Genomic DNA, 13628 nt, shown 5'->3' with positions numbered 1-13628 from the left:
TATTACCCACTTAGCGCTACGAATGTCCAGTTGTATTTTCTACAGACAGAGTGTTTCAAAACTGCTCAATCAAAAGTATGGTTTAACTCTGTTAGCTGAATGCTCAGATAAGAAAGAAGTTTCACAGAATGCTTCTGTGTAGTTTATATTTGAATATATTCCTTTTTCCACTACTACTCTCTTAGCGCTCCAAATGTCCAGTTGCATTTTCTACAGAAAGAGTGTTCAGATCTGCTCAATCAAAAGTATGGTTTAAATCTGTTAGCTGAATGCACAGATCAGAAAGAAGTTTCACAGAATGATTCTGTGTAGTTTATATTTGGAGACATTCCTTTTTCCACTATTACCCTCTTAGCGCTCCGAATCTCCACTTGCATTTTCTACAGAAAGAGTGTTTCAGAACGGCTCAATCAAAACTAAGGTTCAACTCTTTTAGTTGAACAAACAGAACAGAAAGAAGTTTCACACAATTCTTCTGTGTAGTTTTTATTTGTAGACATTCTTTTTCCCAATATAGGCCTCTTAGCGCTCAGAATGTCCAATTGCAGTTTCTACAGAAAGAGTGTTTCAGAAAGGCTCAATCAAAAGTAAGGTTCACCTCTGTTAGTTGAATGCACAGAACAGAAAGAAGTTTCATACAATGCTTCTGTGTAGTTTATATTTGAACATATTCTTTTTTCCACTATTACCCACTTAGCGCTATGAATGTCCAGTTGCAATTTCTACAGACAGAGTGTTTCAAAACTGCTCAATCAAAAGTATGGTTTAACTCTGTTAGCTGAATGCTCAGATCAGAAAGAAGATTCACAGAATGCTTCTGTGTAGTTTATATTTGAATATATTCCTTTTTCAACTACTACGCTCTTAGCGCTCCAAATGTCCAGTTGCATTTTCAACAGAAAGAGTGTTCAGATCTGCACAATCAAAAGTATGCTTTAACTCTGTTAGCTGAATGCACAGATCAGAAAGAAGTTTCACCGAATGATTCTGTGTAGTTTATATTTGAAGACATTCCTTTTTCCACTATTACCCTCTTAGCGCTCCGAATCTCCACTTGCATTTTCTAGAAAAAGAGTGTTTCATAACTGCTCAATCAAAAATATGTTTTATCTCTGTTAACTGAATTTATAGATCAGAAATAAGTTTCACAGAATGCATCTGTGTAGTTTAATTTGAAGATATTCTTTTTCCCAATGTAGGCCTCTTAGCGCTTAACATGTCCAATTGCAGTTTCTACAGAAAGAGTGTTTCAGAACGGCTCAATCAAAAGTAAGGTTCAACTCTGTTAGTTGAATGCACAGAACAGAAAGGATTTTCACAGAATGCTACTGTGTAGTTTATATTTGAATATATTCCTTTTTCCACTATTACCCTCTTAGCGCTCCGAATGTCCACTTGCATTTTCTACAGAAAGAGTGTTCAGAACTTCGCAATCAAAAGTATGGTTTAACTCTGTTAGCTTAATGAACATATCAGAAATAAGTTTCACACAATGCTTCTGTGTAGTTTTTATTTGAAGATATTATTTTTCCCAATAGAGGCCTCTTAGCGCTCAGAATGTCCAATTGCAGTTTCTACAGAAAGAGAGTTTCAGAAAGGCTCAATCAAAAGTAAGGTTCAACTCTGTTAGTTGAATGCACAGAACAGAAAGAAGTTTCATACAATGCTTCTGTGTAGTTTATATTAGAACATATTCTTTTTTCCACTATTACCCACTTAGCGCTACGAAATTCCAGTTGCATTTTCTACAGACAGAGTGTTTCAAAACTGCTCAATCAAAGGTATAGTTTAACTCTGTTAGCTGAATGCTCAGATCAGAAAGAAGTTTCACAGAATGCTTCTGTGTAGTTTATATTTGAATATATTCCTTTTTCCACTACTACTCTCTTAGCGCTCCAAATGTCCAGTTGCATTTTCTACAGAAAGAGTGTTCAGATCTGCTCAATCAAAAGTATGGTTTAACTCTGTTAGCTGAATTCACAGATCAGAAAGAAATTTCACAGAATGATTCTGTGTAGTTTATATTTGGAGACATTCCTTTTTCCACTATTACCCTCTTAGCGCTCCGAATCTCCACTTGCATTTTCTACATAAAGAGTGTTTCACAACGGCACAATCAAAACTAAGGTTCAACTCTTTTAGTTGAACAAACAGAACAGAAAGAAGTTTCACACAATTCTTCTGTGTAGTTTTTATTTGTAGACATTCTTTTTCCCAATATAGGCCTCTTAGCTCTCAGAATGTCCAATTGCAGTTTCTACAGAAAGAGTGTTTCAGAACGGCTCAATCAAAAGTAAGGTTCAACTCTGTTAGTTGAATGCACAGAACAGAAAGAAGTTTCATACAATGCTTCTGTGTAGTTTATATTTGAACATATTCTTTTTTCCACTATTACCCACTTAGCGCTACGAATGTCCAGTTGCATTTTCTACAGACAGAGTGTTTCAAAACTGCTCAATCAAAAGTATGGTTTAACTCTGTTAGCTGAATGCTCAGATCAGAAAGAATTTTCACAGAATGCTTCTGTGTAGTTTATATTTGAATATATTCCTTTTTCCACTACTACGCTCTTAGCGCTCCAAATGTCCAGTTGCATTTTCAACAGAAAGAGTGTTCAGATCTGCTCTATCAAAAGTATGGTTTAACTGTGTTAGCTGAATGCACAGATCAGAAAGAAGTTTCACCGAATGATTCTGTGTAGTTTATATTTTAAGACATTCCTTTTTCCACTATTACCCTCTTAGCACTCCGAATCTCCACTTGCATTTTCTACAAAAAGAGTGTTTCATAACTGCTCAATCAAAAATATGTTTTATCTCTGTTAACTGAAATTACAGATCAGAAATAAGTTTCACAGAATGCATCTGTGTAGTTTTTATTTGAAGATATTTTTTTCCCAATGTAGGCCTCTTAGCGCTTAGCATGTCCAATTGCAGTTTCTACAGAAAGAGTGTTTCAGAACGGCTCAATCAAAAGTAAGGTTCAACTCTGTTAGTTGAATGCACAGAACAGAAAGTAGTTTCATACAATGCTTCTGTGTAGTTTATATTTGAATATATTCCTTTTTCCACTATTACCCTCTTAGCGCTCCGAATGTCCACTTGTATTTTCTACAGAAAGAGTGTTCAGAACTGCGCAATCAAAAGTATGGTTTAACTCTGTTAGCTTAATGAACATATCAGAAATAAGTTTCACACAATGCTTCTGTGTAGTTTTATTTGAAGATATTATTTTTCCCAATATAGGCCTCTTAGCGCTCAGAATGTCCCATTGCAGTTTCTACAGAAAGAGTGTTTCAGAAAGGCTCAATCAAAAGTAAGGTTCAACTCTGTTAGTTGAATGCACAGAACAGAAAGGAGTTTCATACAATGCTTCTGTGTAGTTTATATTTGAACATATTCATTTTTCCACTATTACCCACTTAGCGCTACGAATGTCCAGTTGCATTTTCTACAGACAGAGTGTTTCAAAACTGCTCAATCAAAAGTATGGTTTAACTCTGTTAGCTGAATGCTCAGATCAGAAAGAAGTTTCACAGAATGCTTCTGTGTAGTTTATATTTGAATATATTCCTTTTTCCACTACTACTCTCTTAGCGCTCCAAATGTCCAGTTGCATTTTCTACAGAAAGAGTGTTCAGATCTGCTCAATCAAAAGTATGGTTTAAATCTGTTAGCTGAATGCACAGATCAGAAAGAAGTTTCACAGAATGATTCTGTGTAGTTTATATTTGGAGACATTCCTTTTTCCACTATTACCCTCTTAGCGCTCCGAATCTCCACTTGCATTTTCTACAGAAAGAGTGTTTCAGAACGGCTCAATCAAAACTAAGTTTCAACTCTTTTAGTTGAACAAACAGAACAGAAAGAAGTTTCACACAATTCTTCTGTGTAGTTTTTATTTGTAGACATTCTTTTTCCCAATATAGGCCTCTTAACGCTCAGAATGTCCAATTGCAGTTTCTACAGAAAGAGTGTTTCAGAACGGCTCAATCAAAAGTAAGGTTCAACTCTGTTAGTTGAATGCACAGAACAGAAAGAAGTTTCATACAATGCTTCTGTGTAGTTTATATTTGAACATATTCTTTTTTCCACTATTACCCACTTAGCGCTACGAATGTCCAGTGGCATTTTCTACAGACAGAGTGTTTCAAAACTGCTCAATCAAAAGTATGGTTTAACTCTGTTAGCTGTATGCTCAGATCAGAAAGAAGTTTCACAGAATGCTTCTGTGTAGTTTATATTTGTATATATTCCTTTTTCCACTACTACGCTCTTAGCGCTCCAAATGTCCAGTTGCATTTTCAACAGAAAGAGTGTTCAGATCTGCTCAATCAAAAGTATGGTTTAATCCTGTTAGCTGAATGCACAGATCAGAAAGAAGTTTCACCGAATGATTCTGTGTAGTTTATATTTGAAGACATTCCTTTTTCCACTATTACCCTCTTAGCGCTCCGAATCTCCACTTGCATTTTCTACAAAAAGAGTGTTTCATAACTGCTCAATCAAAAATATGTTTTATCTCTATTAACTGAATTTACAGATCAGAAATAAGTTTCACAGAATGCATCTGTGTAGTTTTTATTTGAAGATATTCTTTTTCCCAATGTAGGCCTCTTAGCGCTTAGCATGTCCAATTGCAGTTTCTACAGAAACAGTGTTTCAGAATGGCTCAATCAAAAGTAAGGTTCAACTCTGTTAGTTGAATGCACAGAACAGAAAGAATTTTCACAGAATGCTACTGTGTAGTTTATATTTGAATATATTCCTTTTTCCACTATTACCCTCTTAGCGCTCCGAATGTCCACTTGCATTTTCTACAGAAAGAGTGTTCAGAACTGCGCAATCAAAAGTATGGTTTAACTCTGTTAGCTTAATGAACATATCAGAAATAAGTTTCACACAATGCTTCTGTGTAGTTTTTATTTGAAGATATTATTTTTCCCAATATAGGCCTCTTAGCGCTCAGAATGTCCAATTGCAGTTTCTACAGAAAGAGTGTTTCAGAAAGGCTCAATCAAAAGTAAGGTTCAACTCTGTTAGTTGAATGCACAGAACAGAAAGAAGTTTCATACAATGCTTCTGTGTAGTTTATATTTGAACATATACTTTTTTCCACTATTACCCACTTAGCGCTACGAATGTCCAGTTGCATTTTCTACAGACAGAGTGTTTCAAAACTGCTCAATCAAAAGTATGGTTTAACTCTGTTAGCTGAATGCTCAGATCAGAAAGAAGTTTCACAGAATGCTTCTGTGTAGTTTATATTTGAATATATTCCTTTTTCCACTACTACGCTCTTAGCGCTCCAAATGTCCAGTTGCATTTTCTACAGAAAGAGTGTTCAGATCTGCTCAATCAAAAGTATGGTTTAACTCTGTTAGCTGAATGCACAGATCAGAAAGAAGTTTCACCGAATGATTCTGTGTAGTTTATATTTGAAGACATTCCTTTTTCCACTATTACCCACTTAGCGCTCCGAATCTCCACTTGCATTTTCTACAAAAAGAGTGTTTCATAACTGCTCAATCAAAAATATGTTTTATCTCTGTTAACTGAATTTACAGATCAGAAATAAGTTTCACAGAATGCATCTGTGTAGTTTTTATTTGAAGATATTCTTTTTCCCAATGTAGGCCTCTTAGCGCTTAGCATGTCCAATTGCAGTTTCTACAGAACGAGTGTTTCAGAACGGCTCAATAAAAGTAAGGTTCAACTCTGTTAGTTGAATGCACAGAACAGAAAGAATTTTCACAGAATGCTACTGTGTAGTTCATATTTGAATATATTCCTTTTTCCACTATTACCCTCTTAGCGCTCCGAATGTCCACTTGCATTTTGTACAGAAAGAGTGTTCAGAACTGCGCAATCAAAAGTATGGTTTAACTCTGTTAGCTTAATGAACATATCAGAAATAAGTTTCACACAATGCTTTTGTGTAGTTTTTATTTGAAGATATTATTTTTCCCAATAGAGGCCTCTTCGCGCTCAGAATGTCCAATTGCAGTTTCTACAGAAAGAGTGTTTCAGAAAGGCTCAATCAAAAGTAAGGTTCAACTCTGTTAGTTGAATGCACAGAACAGAAAGAAGTTTCATACAATGCTTCTGTGTAGTTTATATTTGAACATATTCTTTTTTCCACTATTACCCACTTAGCGCTACGAATGTCCAGTTGCATTTTCTACAGACAGAGTGTTTCAAAACTGCTCAATCAAAAGTATGGTTTAACTCTCTTAGCTGAATGCTCAGATCAGAAAGAAGTTTCACAGAATGCTTCTGTGTAGTTTATATTTGAATATATTCCTTTTTCCACTACTACTCTCTTAGCGCTCCAAATGTCCAGTTGCATTTTCTACAGAAAGAGTGTTCAGATCTGCTGAATCAAAAGTATGGTTTAACTCTGTTAGCTGAATGCACAGATCAGAAAGAAGTTTCACAGAATGATTCTGTGTAGTTTATATTTGGAGACATTCCTTTTTCCACTATTACCCTCTTAGCGCTCCGAATCTCCACTTGCATTTTCTACAGAAAGAGTGTTTCACAACGGCTCAATCAAAACTAAGGTTCAACACTTTTAGTTGAACAAACAGAACAGAAAGAAGTTTCACACAATCCTTCTGTGTAGTTTTTATTTGTAGACATTCTTTTTCCCAATATAGGCCTCTTAGCGCTCAGAATGTCCAATTGCAATTTCTACAGAAAGAGTGTTTCAGAACGGCTCAATCAAAAGTAAGGTTCAACTCTGTTATTTGAATGCACAGAACAGAAAGAAGTTTCATACAATGCTTCTGTGTAGTTTATATTTGAACATATACTTTTTTCCACTATTACCCACTTAGCGCTACGAATGTCCAGTTGCATTTTCTACAGACAGAGTGTTTCAAAACTGCTCAATCAAAAGTATGGTTTAACTCTGTTAGCTGAATGCTCAGATCAGAAAGAAGTTTCACAGAATGCTTCTGTGTAGTTTATATTTGAATATATTCCTTTTTCCACTACTACGCTCTTAGCGCTCCAAATGTCCAGTTGCATTTTCTACAGAAAGAGTGTTCAGATCTGCTCAATCAAAAGTATGGTTTAACTCTGTTAGCTGAATGCACAGATCAGAAAGAAGTTTCACCGAATGATTCTGTGTAGTTTATATTTGAAGACATTCCTTTTTCCACTATTACCCACTTAGCGCTCCGAATCTCCACTTGCATTTTCTACAAAAAGAGTTTTTCATAACTGCTCAATCAAAAATATGTTTTATCTCTGTTAACTGAATTTACAGATCAGAAATAAGTTTCACAGAATGCATCTGTGTAGTTTTTATTTGAAGATATTCTTTTTCCCAATGTAGGCCTCTTAGCGCTTAGCATGTCCAATTGCAGTTTCTACAGAACGAGTGTTTCAGAACGGCTCAATCAAAAGTAAGGTTCAACTCTGTTAGTTGAATGCACAGAACAGAAAGAATTTTCACAGAATGCTACTGTGTAGTTTATATTTGAATATATTCCTTTTTCCACTATTACCCTCTTAGCGCTCCGAATGTCCACTTGCATTTTCTACAGAAAGAGTGTTCAGAACTGCGCAATCAAAAGTATGGTTTAACTCTGTTAGCTTAATGAACATATCAGAAATAAGTTTCACACAATGCTTCTGTGTAGTTTTTATTTGAAGATATTATTTTTCCCAATAGAGGCCTCTTCGCGCTCAGAATGTCCAATTGCAGTTTCTACAGAAAGAGTGTTTCAGAAAGGCTCAATCAAAAGTAAGGTTCAACTCTGTTAGTTGAATGCACAGAACAGAAAGAAGTTTCATACAATGCTTCTGTGTAGTTTATATTTGAACATATTCTTTTTTCCACTATTACCCACTTAGCGCTACGAATGTCCAGTTGCATTTTCTACAGACAGAGTGTTTCAAAACTGCTCAATCAAAAGTATGGTTTAACTCTGTTAGCTGAATGCTCAGATCAGAAAGAAGTTTCACAGAATGCTTCTGTGTAGTTTATATTTGAATATATTCCTTTTTCCACTACTACTCTCTTAGCGCTCCAAATGTCCAGTTGCATTTTCTACAGAAAGAGTGTTCAGATCTGCTGAATCAAAAGTATGGTTTAACCCTGTTAGCTGAATGAACAGATCAGAAAGAAGTTTCACAGAATGATTCTGTGTAGTTTATATTTGGAGACATTCCTTTTTCCACTATTACCCTCTTAGCGCTCCGAATCTCCACTTGCATTTTCTACAGAAAGAGTGTTTCACAACGGCTCAATCAAAACTAAGGTTCAACTCTTTTAGTTGAACAAACAGAACAGAAAGAAGTTTCACAGAATCCTTCTGTGTAGTTTTTATTTGTAGACATTCTTTTTCCCAATATAGGCCTCTTAGCGCTCAGAATGTCCAATTGCAATTTCTACAGAAAGAGTGTTTCAGAACGGCTCAATCAAAAGTAAGGTTCAACTCTGTTATTTGAATGCACAGAACAGAAAGAAGTTTCATACAATGCTTCTGTGTAGTTTATATTTGAACATATTCTTTTTTCCACTATTACCCACTTAGCGCTACGAATGTCCAGTTGCATTTTCTACAGACAGAGTGTTTCAAAACTGCTCAATCAAAAGTATGGTTTAACTCTGTTAGCTGAATGCTCAGATCAGAAAGAAGTTTCACAGAATGCTTCTGTGTAGTTTATATTTGAATATATTCCTTTTTCCACTACTACTCTCTTAGCGCTTCAAATGTCCAGTTGCATTTTCTACAGAAAGAGTGTTCAGATCTGCTCAATCAAAAGTATGGTTTAACTCTGTTAGCTGAATGCACAGATCAGAAAGAAGTTTCACAGAATGATTCTGTGTAGTTTATATTTGGAGACATTCCTTTTTCCACTATTACCCTCTTAGCGCTCCGAATCTCCACTTGCATTTTCTACAGAAAGAGTGTTTCAGAACGGCTCAATCAAAACTAAGGTTCAACTCTTTTAGTTGAACAAACAGAACAGAAAGAAGTTTCACACAATTCTTCTGTGTAGTTTTTATTTGTAGACATTCTTTTTCCCAATATAGGCCTCTTAGCGCTCAGAATGTCCAATTGCAGTTTCTACAGAAAGAGTGTTTCAGAACGGCTCAATCAAAAGTAAGGTTCAACTCTGTTAGTTGAATGCACAGAACAGAAAGAAGTTTCATACAATGCTTCTGTGTAGTTTATATTTGAACATATTCTTTTTTCCACTATTACCCACTTAGCGATACGAATGTCCAGTTGCATTTTCTACAGACAGAGTGTTTCAAAACTGCTCAATCAAAAGTATGGTTTAACTGTGTTAGTTGTATGCTCTGATCAGAAAGAAGTTTCACTGAATGCTTCTGTGTAGTTTTTATTTGAATATATTCTTTTTCCACTACTACGCTCTTAGCGCTCCAAATGTACAGTTGCATTTTCAACAGAAAGAGTGTTCAGATCTGCTCAATCAAAAGTATGTTTTAACTCTGTTAGCTGAATGCACAGATCAGAAAGAAGTTTCACCGAATGATTCTCTGTAGTTTATATATGAAGACATTCCTTTTTCCACTATTACCCTCTTAGCGCTCCGAATCTCCACTTGCATTTTCTACAAAAAGAGTGTTTCATAACTGCTCAATCAAAAATATGTTTTATCTCCGTTAACTGAATTTACAGATCAGAAATAAGTTTGACAGAATGCATCTGTGTAGTTTTTATTTGAAGATATTCTTTTTCCCAATGTAGGCCTCTTAGCGCTTAGCATGTCCAATTGCAGTTTCTACAGAAAGAGTGTTTCAGAACGGCTCAATCAAAAATAAGGTTCAACTCTGTTAGTTGAATGCACAGAACAGAAAGAATTTTCACAGAATGCTACTGTGTAGTTTATATTTGAATATATTCCTTTTTCCACTATTACCCTCTTAGCGCTCCGAATGTCCACTTGCATTTTCTACAGAAAGAGTGTTCAGAACTGCGCAATCAAAAGTATGGTTTAACTCTGTTAGCTTAATGAACATATCAGAAATAAGTTTCACACAATGCTTCTGTGTAGTTTTTATTTGAAGATATTATTTTTCCCAATAGAGGCCTCTTAGCGCTCAGAATGTCCAATTGCAGTTTCTAAAGAAAGAGTGTTTCAGAAAGGCTCAATCAAAAGTAAGGTTCAACTCTGTTAGTTGAATGCATGGAACAGAAAGAAGTTTCATACAATGCTTCTGTGTAATTTATATTTGAACATATTCTTTTTTCCACTATTACCCACTTAGCGCTACGAATGTCCAGTTGCATTATCTACAGAAAGAGTGTTTCAAAACTGCTCAATCAAAAGTATGGTTTAACTCTGTTAGCTGAATGCTCAGATCAGAAAGAAGTTTCACAGAATGCTTCTGTGTAGTTTATATTTGAATATATTACTTTTTCCACTACTACTCTCTTAGCGCTCCAAATGTCCAGTTGCATTTTCTACAGAAAGAGTGTTCAGATCTGCTCAATCAAAAGTGTGGTTTAACTCTGTTAGCTGAATGCACAGATCAGAAAGAAGTTTCACAGAATGATTCTGTGTAGTTTATATTTGGAGACATTCCTTTTTCCACTATTACCCTCTTAGCGCTCCGAATCTCCACTTGCATTTTCTACAGAAAGAGTGTTTCAGAACGGCTCAATCAAAATTAAGTTTCAACTCTTTTAGTTGAACAAACAGAATAGAAAGAAGTTTCACACAATTCTTTTGTTTAGTTTTTATTTCTAGACATTCTTTTTCCCAATATAGGCCTCTTAGCGCTCAGAATGTCCAATTGCAGTTTCTACAGAAAGAGTGTTTCAGAACGGCTCAATCAAAAGTAAGGTTCAACTCTGTTAGTTGAATGCACAGAACAGAAAGAAGTTTCATACAATGCTTCTGTGTAGTTTATATTTGAACATATTCTTTTTTCCACTATTACCCACTTAGCGCTACGAATGTCCAGTTGCATTATCTACAGAAAGAGTGTTTCAAAACTGCTCAATCAAAAGTATGGTTTAACTCTGTTAGCTGAATGCTCAGATCAGAAAGAAGTTTCACAGAATGCTTCTGTGTAGTTTATATTTGAATATATTCCTTTTTCCACTACTAAGCTCTTAGCGCTCCAAATGTCCAGTTGCATTTTCAACAGAAAGAGTGTTCAGATCTGCACAATCAAAAGTATGGTTTAACTCTGTTAGCTGAATCCACAGATCAGAAAGAAGTTTCACCGAATGATTCTGTGTAGTTTATATTTGAAGACATTCCTTTTTCCACTATTACCCTCTTAGCGCTCCGAATCTCCACTTGCACTTTCTACAAAAAGAGTGTTTCATAACTGCTCAATCAAAAATATGTTTTATCTCTGTTAACTGAATTTACAAATCAGAAATAAGTTTCACAGAATGCATCTGTGTAGTTTTTATTTGAAGATATTCTTTTTCCCAATGTAGGCCTCTTAGCGCTTAGCATGTCCAATTGTAGTTTCTACATAAAGAGTGTTTCAGAACGGCTCAATCAAAAGTAAGGTTCAACTCTGTTAGTTGAATGCACAGAACAGAAAGAAGTTTCATACAATGCTTCTGTGTAGTTTATATTTGAACATATTCTTTTTTCCACTATTACCCACTTAGCGCTACGAATGTCCAGTTGCATTTTCTACAGACAGAGTGTTTCAAAACTACTCAATCAAAAGTATGGTTTAATTCTGTTACCTGAATGCTCAGATCAGAAACAAGTGTCACAGAATGCTTCTGTGTAGTTTATATTTGAATATATTCCTTTTCCCACTACTACTCTATTAGCGCTCCAAATGTCCAGTTGCATTTTCTACAGAAAGAGTGTTCAGATCTGCTCAATGAAAACTATGGTTTAACTCTGTTAGCTGAATGCACAGATCAGAAAGAAGTTTCACAGAATGATTCTGTGTAGTTTATATTTTGAGACATTCCTTTTTCCACTATTACCCTCTTAGCGCTCCGAATCTCCACTTGCATTTTCTACAGAAAGAGTGTTTAAGAACGGCTCAATCAAAACTAAGGTTCAACTCTTTTAGTTGAACAAACAGAACAGAAAGAAGTTTCACACAATTCTTCTGTGTAGTTTTTATTTGTAGACATTCTTTTTCCCAATATAGGCCTCTTAGCGCTCAGAATGTCCAATTGCAGTTTCTACAGAAAGAGTGTTTCAGAACGGCTCAATCAAAAGTAAGGTTCAACTCTGTTAGTTGAATGCACAGAACAGAAAGAAATTTCATACAATGCTTCTGTGTAGTTCATATTTGAACATATTCTTTTTTCCACTATTACCCACTTAGCGCTACGAATGTCCAGTTGCATTTTCTACAGACAGAGTGTTTCAAAACTGCTCAATCAAAAGTATGGTTTAACTCTGTTAGCTGAATGCTCAGATCAGAAAGAAGTTTCACAGAATGCTTCTGTGTAGTTTATATTTGAATATATTCCTTTTTCCACTACTACGCTCTTAGCGCTCCAAATGTCCAGTTGCATTTTCTACAGAAAGAGTGTTCAGATCTGCTCAATCAAAAGTATGGTTTAACTCTGTTAGCTGAATGCACAGATCAGAAAGAAGTTTCACCGAATGATTCTGTGTAGTTTATATTTGAAGACATTCCTTTTTCCACTATTACCCACTTAGCGCTCCGAATCTCCACTTGCATTTTCTACAAAAAGAGTGTTTCATAACTGCTCAATCAAAAATATGTTTTATCTCTGTTAACTGAATTTACAGATCAGAAATAAGTTTCACAGAATGCATCTGTGTAGTTTTTATTTGAAGATATTCTTTTTCCCAATGTAGGCCTCTTAGCGCTCAGAATGTCCAATTGCAGTTTCTACAGAAAGAGTGTTTCAGAACGGCTCAATCAAAAGTAAGGTTAAACTCTTTTAGTTGAATGCACAGAACAGAAAGAAGTTTCATACAATGCTTCTGTGTAGTTTATATTTGAACATATTCTTTTTTCCACTATTACCCACTTAGCGCTACGAATGTCCAGTGGCATTTTCTACAGACAGAGTGTTTCAAAACTGCTCAATCAAAAGTATGGTTTAACTCTGTTAGCTGAATGCTCAGATCAGAAAGAAGTTTCACAGAATGCTTCTGTGTAGTTTATATTTGAATATATTCCTTTTTCCACTACTACGCTCTTAGCGCTCCAAATGTCCAGTTGCATTTTCTACAGAAAGAGTGTTCAGATCTGCTCAATCAAAAGTATGGTTTAACTCTGTTAGCTGAATGCACAGATCAGAAAGAAGTTTCACAGAATGATTCTGTGTAGTTTATATTTGGAGATATTTCTTTTTCCACTATTACCCTCTTAGCGCTCCGAATCTCCACTTGCATTTTCTACAGAAAGAGTGTTTCAGAACGGCTCAATCAAAACTAAGGTTCAACTCTTTTAGTTGAACAAACAGAACAGAAAGAAGTTTCACAGAATGCATCTGTGTAGTTTTTATTTGAAGATATTCTTTTTCCCAATATAGGCATCTTAGCGCTCAGAATGTCCAATTGCAGTTTCTACAGAAAGAGTGTTTCAGAACGGCTCAATCAAAAGTAAGGTTCAACTCTGTTAGTTGAATGCACAGAACAGAAAGAAGTTTCATACAATGCTTCTGTGTAGTTCAT

Source organism: Symphalangus syndactylus, chromosome 2 (genome assembly GCF_028878055.3).
Source record: "Symphalangus syndactylus isolate Jambi chromosome 2, NHGRI_mSymSyn1-v2.1_pri, whole genome shotgun sequence".
NCBI lineage: Eukaryota > Metazoa > Chordata > Mammalia > Primates > Hylobatidae > Symphalangus > Symphalangus syndactylus.
Note: the sequence above shows the minus strand (reverse complement) of the source record.